This window comes from Loxodonta africana, chromosome 5 (genome assembly GCF_030014295.1).
Source record: "Loxodonta africana isolate mLoxAfr1 chromosome 5, mLoxAfr1.hap2, whole genome shotgun sequence".
NCBI lineage: Eukaryota > Metazoa > Chordata > Mammalia > Proboscidea > Elephantidae > Loxodonta > Loxodonta africana.
This window is the reverse complement of record NC_087346.1, coordinates 125,866,722-125,873,598: the sequence shown is the minus strand read 5'-3', so window position 1 is coordinate 125,873,598 and position 6,877 is coordinate 125,866,722. Positions and strand designations below refer to the sequence as shown.

Sequence of the window (6,877 nt, the reverse complement as noted above, 5' to 3'; positions counted from 1 at the left end):
GATTTAATAATTTTACCAGGCATCCCAAGTACTTATTCATTCTCTACCTTCAACGTGTGTGATTGCCCTGGAGAAAAGAAGGTATAGAGGGACTAGCATCCATCTACTTTTCCTAACTGACATCACTCAATTCCTCAATACTTGTATCTTTGAAGGGAAGCCCATAAATTTTCCTGGACTTCCCATAGCTCTAATATTTTGTTCAAAGGCTCTATCTGTATCACTTCCCTATTTTTTTAAAAAAAGTTGTCACTTAATATTTAGAAAATATGGACTGATAATAAAGTTCAATTTTTCTAGCTCAAGTTATCGGTAGAATCCTGATAAAATGTGGCCTTCTTTTTCAAGTTTATTTGTAGTTTAAGAATGTATAATGTGAAGGAAAACTCACGGCATAGGCTTTGGTCTAATTTAGCCTATTTCTAACATATGTTGATCCAGTAATATCATTTAAGAAATCTGCTTCTGAAAGCTCACAGGCTTAAAAAAATCCTGTGGAGTACAATTCTACTCTGAGACACTTGGAATAGGCATGAGTCAGAATTGACTTGATGGCAACCAGTTGGTAGTTTTAAGCACTCCATAACTACGTGTTTAATTGAATTGACTGCTGTCTAATGAAATATTCTGCTTAAGTGAATGTTTCTAGATATAAAATACAAAACTCAAAGAAAATAATTATCAACTGCCAAAGAATTTGGAAAAAATATTTAAAAATACACTAAACCAGTGGTTTTCAAATTGTGTTCCCCAGACCATCAGCGTCTGTGTTACCTGGGAGCTTGTTGGAATCGCCAGCTTTGAATTAATGAAGAAGAAGCTCTGAAGGTGGAGTTCAATAGCGTGTGTTCTAACAAGCCCTCCTGCTGATTCAAATGCGTTCTGATGTGTAACATCTACTACACTAAACAAGAATGGTATGTATTGGAAAGAATGTTCGTGTGATTATATAGAATCTCCCTTGGAAGTTTTGGGGATATGAGACCCACCATCATTCAATAACAACAATCATTTGATTATTATGCCTTAATCAAGAAACTGGATTAAAACCCATATGGGAGAAAAAAAAAAAATTAGGTAGATTCTTAACCCTCTAGTCCAGCACTAACCAACAGAACTTCCTGCAATGGTGGAAGTATTCTATATCTATGCTGCCCAGTTGAAATGTGGCTGAGAAATAGAATTTTAAATGTTATTTACTTTTAAATAATTTAAATTTAAATAGCTGTAGGTGTAGTGGCTACATGTTAGACAGCACAGTTCAAGTGGCTCTTTTTCTAATAGAGGCTATTAGAGATTACATGAAGATATTCAACATTAGAAAACATGAGATAATTTACTAAGTGGCACGAAATAAAATAAGAGTGGTTGAACATCAGAGAAGGTGGCATTTAAGTTGGGCCCAGGCGGATGGGGTAAGATTTCAAAACACGGAAGTGGAAGAGATTATAGTCAGAGGCAAACATGCTGCAAAAATGCACTACGTTAGAAGGTGCAGTAATGGCCCAAATTGGTTTGTTACAAAGTATATATGTCCTAAGATTGTGGAAAATAAGGATGAAAGTTGCACTGCATCCAGAATATGAAAAACTATAAAGTTTGGGTGTTATTCTCCGTTCTTTAAAAAAAAAAAAAATAATAATGACTATTTTAGGCAAAGGAATAGAGATAGAATCTGGAAAATACTTAGTTTTACGGGCTGTATTCACTGATGGGGGAGGAGATAGTAAATGTAACTTTCAGGCCTCAAGAGTGCTAATTTAGCTCTTTTATGTTTAATTGAGAAATTATTTAATTATTTGTCTATTATAGATCCAGCGTTTGCTCACTAATTGTCAATGCTTATTAGATCTATTTTAGCCAGAGAGCCGTGAGGTGCTAACTGAAAAAACTGATTCCTAGATCTCCCATCAGACACGTTAAATCAGAAACTCCAAGCGTGGGGCCCGAGAATCTGTATTCATTTTTTTTTTTTTTAAACTGGTGATTCTTTATAGCACAAACACTTTGGAACTGCTGGGTAAGGAATAAATAGTAAAATCCCAATTTGGATGGATTATATATAATAAGGTTATATAATATTTAGAGATTTGGCCAAAACATTGGATGACCTTGTGTCTTGCACTGATTTTAGAGTCTTCATGTCTCTGTTGTACCACTCTCATGGAGTTCATGGGTTCAGAGGACCAGTCTTGTGAGCGTTTTAATCTACGGTGTCACACAAAGTTTCATGTCGGATTAAGTCAACTATCTCTAGCCTAAATTCCCTTTGATCTGAAGTAGCCAGATAACTTAGGAAAGAGAGTTGGGTGCTGAACTGTTCACCTCATCACATAAGCTTGATACTTCATAGGAAGTCAGACCTGTTCCTAGTGTGTATTCATCCCAGTAGATGAGTATTCTCCATATAGCAGTTATAGGAGTCACTATGCTCCTTTTTGTAATTGCGACTGCCTTTTCTTTTTAGGATACGACACTGTGAGGAACAGTCTCCTACTTTCCTTCCTACAGGAAAACAGTAATGTGAATGCATTCCCAGGCCTTTCTGATCGCAGTGATAGTGAAGCATTCATAATAAAAAGAAATGTTCTATCGCATCTCTACTCCTTGCAGTCTATTTAGATCCCAAGAAATCTGGTATTTCTCTGTGAGGAAAAAGAAGTAGGGAGAAAGATTCTAAAAGTGATCCTAACGGACACAAGTTCCACTTCCCTGCAGGCCTTTATTTTCACTACGATAACAGTTTAAAAACAAATGAACAAACTAAAAACCAATTGCAGTCCAGTCGATTCCAACTCTTAGCAACCCTATGGGACAGAGTTGAATTACCCCATAGGGTTTCCAAGAAGCGGCTGGTGGATTCGAACTGCTGACCTTTTGGTTAGCAGCCTAACACTTAACCACTGCACCAATGACAAGAGTTAGGGGGGTGCCAAAATCACAAAGCTGCAACAATAAGCTTGGAAGTGACAGCAGTGCAGACGGTGTGTGTCATAGATTGAACTGTGTCCCCCAAAGATATGTGTATCCATTTGGTTAGGTCATGATTCCCAGTATTGTGTGATTGTCCACCCATTTTGTTCTCTGATATGATTTTCCTATGTGTTGTAAACCCTATGTCTATGATCTTAATGAGATGGAATTAGTGGCAGTTATGTTAGTGAGGCAGGACTCAATCTACAAGATTAGATTATATTTTAAGCCAATCTCTTTTGAGATACAAAAAAAAAGAAATGAGCAGAAAGACATGGGGACTTCATACCAAGAAAGCAGCACCAGGAGCAAAGCACATCCTTCGGATCTGGGGAAAGATTGATGACAAGGACCTTCCCCTGCCTACAGAGAGAGGAAAACTTCCCCTGGACCTGATGCCCTGAATTTGGACTTCTAGCCTACTCGGCTGTGGGAGAATAAATTTCTCTTTGTTAAAGCCATCTATTTGTATTTCTGTTATAGCAGCACTAGATGACTAAGACAGCGTGTCAATGGCTAAAGCAAATAAAATGAAAGGAGTCACCTCTTATTCCTTCTCAGCCATGCTATGATAACCTACTCTGTTCACAATCTTTATTTTCAAGGTAAGAGGTTGAATTATGAAACATAGACATTCTTCTGGCTTCATTTTACCTGCAAAGAATTCCATTTCCTGCATGTTGAAGTAACTTCTGTTAATATATTGCTTTTGATATAGGAAATGAAAGTAATGGATATACATTATAGAAAGGGATATTCTTTCCCACTTAACTTACAAAATACTGTCCCCCTTACCTGCTGCCATCGATCAAGAGTAAAATATCAGCATTTATCAGGGAACTCTAAGCATGGTAAATTTCTCTGGCCCTGTGGTGTGTTAAAGATTTTTCTCCCTATAATTTAAGTCTGTTTACTAACTATTTGCATATTGCTTATGCATCATGGATGCTGAGAAATTGGGAATTTGCAGCCAGAAAAGAATATATACACCAAACATTTACATTCTCAACATTAAATATTTATATAATCCTAAAGACTGCTAGCAGTTTCTTCCATTTTTAATTATAATCATCAAAGTGAAAACTGTTCAGTTATTTTCTGAAGAAACACTTTACTATGAGCTGAAATAGTTTTTAAAAATAAGTCTAGTCAACTGTTAACATCTCTTAATCCAATTCCGTGGCTAGTCTGTGCAATTTTATAGTTCAACAAAAATGTTCAGAGCAAAATACTTAATTCACAATATAATAACAATGGAGTTGTGCAAAAAGAAAGAAAAAAGTCCATAAAAGCCTAGTAAATGATAAAACAGCAAGTTGACTTTATTTTAATGAACTTTTAAAAAATGACTTAATAGTGCTTGCTTCAGCAGCACATATACTAAAATTGGAACTATACAGAGAAGATTATCATAGTCTCTGCACAAAGATGACACAAAAATTCACGAAGACTTCCAGATTTTTTGTTTTGTTTTTTCTTTTCTTTTCTTGTGGTACATATAGTAGCTTCAGTAATCTGGTTCCAAACCTGGGCTCATTCAGGAATAGATTTGTAATCATTGAAATAATCTGTATATGTTTCTATTTAAAATATTTGTAATGTTTGAAAATTTAGCAAATTAGAATATTTGTCAGATTAGCCTTGGAGTTCCAATTTTAAATGTGTAATTTAATAACTAAGTTTTGACTTATAAGTTTAAACAGAAATGCATAAAAACATTTGGCTAACTTTGTAAACTGTATTGGAATATTTAAAAAAGAGCCAAAATAAAATAATACGGTGGGAAAAAAATGACCTAATTACATTATTTTCCAAGAATTATTTTTTTCTCATGATTGAAATTGCTGAGCCCTGAGAAAACTAAAATGCACTATTTTCTCCCTCATTTGAGTAAACTACTAATTGTATGCCCATTCATTATACAGTGGCAAAAATCTCACATACAGCCACCTTCCCACCTACCTACTTTTTGAAAATTGTGGTAAACTTCATAGCTTAAAATGATGTTAATATTGCACGATAAAAATTTAATAAGAGCACTAGGGTGAGCTCAGGCTTGACTACAAATAAAATTTAATAAGTAAATCTGACAGACAAAATTACTTGTAAGCATAATCTTGTTGCATAGCAATTAGTACACTTGGTAAGAACTTTTTTTAAAATTACTGTAACTGAAATTACCTTTACACATTAAACTACTATTTTAATTTTTTATCTCACTTCCAGTGTATATGATTAGCAATGAAAACATGCACAATTGAGCCTTCAATTTGGACACACTCTAAACCCTTTGGTCAAGTCATCATTGGTGGCTGTTTCCTTTGTCTCTTCTTCCCAAGCCTCCAACACACTGTACACCAGTGTTAATACGGTGTCCGTTTTTTGCCTTCACTCCTGAAGAACATCCTATTTTCCTAAATTCCTGACATCTGGAGTATGTGAGTTCTGGAAAACTAAAGCCCTCAGGAATTGTACACCTCAAGAACTGCTTAGTAGTAATGAGGTAATGTTGATTGTGCCACAATAGTGAACAATACTGAGAAGAAAGATTTTAAATGTGATGCTGATATAGACAAGTTCACTACAGGTCAGAATCAACTCAACAGCAAAAGGTTTTTTGTTTTTATAATTATCAGTCCAAACCAAAACCAAACCCATTGCCATGAAGTCAGTTCTGACTCTTAGCGACCCTATAGGACAAAGTAGAACTAACTGCCCTATAGGATTTCCAAGGAGGAGCTGGTGGATTTGAACTGCTGAACTTTACCTTTTGGTTAGTAGTTGTCTTAGTTACCTAGTGCTGCTATAACAGAAATACCACAGGTGTATGGCTTTAACAAAGAGAAATTTATTTTCTCACAGTCTAGTAGACTAGAAGTCCAAATTCAGGGCATCAGCTCCAGGGGAAGTGTTTTGTCTTTCTGCCAACTCTGGAGGAAGGTCCTTCTCATCAATCTCACCCTGGACTAGGGGCTTCTCCACACTGGAACCCTGGGTTCAAAGGACACACTCTGCTCCCAGCACTACTCTTGGTGGTATGAGGTCCCGTACTCTCTGATCCCTTCCTTTTCCTTTTATCTCCTGCAAGATAAAAGGCTTAGCCCACATCCCACAGAAACTCCCTTTACATTGAATCAGGGCTACAACCTAAGCAAGGGTGTTACATCCCATCCTAATCCACTGTAACATAACCTTATCTTGCCTCGTTAACCACAGGCAGAGATTAGGATTTACACACATAGATAAAATTATATCAATCACAAAATGGAGGACAAGCACACAATACTGGGAATCATGGCCTAACCAAGTTGACACATACTTTTGGGAGACACAATTCAATCCATGACAGCATCTCAGCTCTTAACCACTACGTCACTTGTGCTCCTTGCCAAAATCATATTTCTGCAACAATAAGCTTGGAAGTGGCAGCACTTCTAATGGTATATCTGGAAAGTATATCTGGAAACCTCAAGATGATAGTTATGGAAGAAAGGCCACCATGCCATTTTGTATTAAGGAAAGGGGTGATAAGGGTTGGAATCCAGAAAACCTTATACTTTATAGAGCAAAGCAAGAGAAAGAGATTTTGTCTTTTGAAAGATAATAAATTCTGACAAGTCCCACTGAACAGTGGAAGAACAAGAAAGTATATTTTAAAGGGCTCTTATACAAAAAAAAAAAAAAAAACATAGCAAATACAGTGAGCAGCCTCAGAATTAGATCATCCGGGTTTAAAGTTCTCCAAAAGATTTGATCAAATGGACTTGATGCAGGAGTGAGATTTAAATAGATTGAATTGTGACTGTCTCTTAATAGATGGACATATCTTGTTGCTAGATGCTTTCTAAGGCATATTAATTTTTCCAGCATTTATGTGTTGATGACTTTACATTCTTGTAAAATA

General features: G+C 36.0%; 1 non-coding gene across 1 annotated transcript; it reads left to right on the top strand.

The window, feature by feature from the left end:
- Nucleotides 1-4,329: 4,329 nt before the first annotated feature.
- On the top strand, nt 4,330-4,436 carry LOC111751071 (U6 spliceosomal RNA). The gene has a single exon (XR_002786142.1). It is a non-coding gene; the product is annotated as a U6 spliceosomal RNA (small nuclear RNA).
- Nucleotides 4,437-6,877: the final 2,441 nt, after the last annotated feature.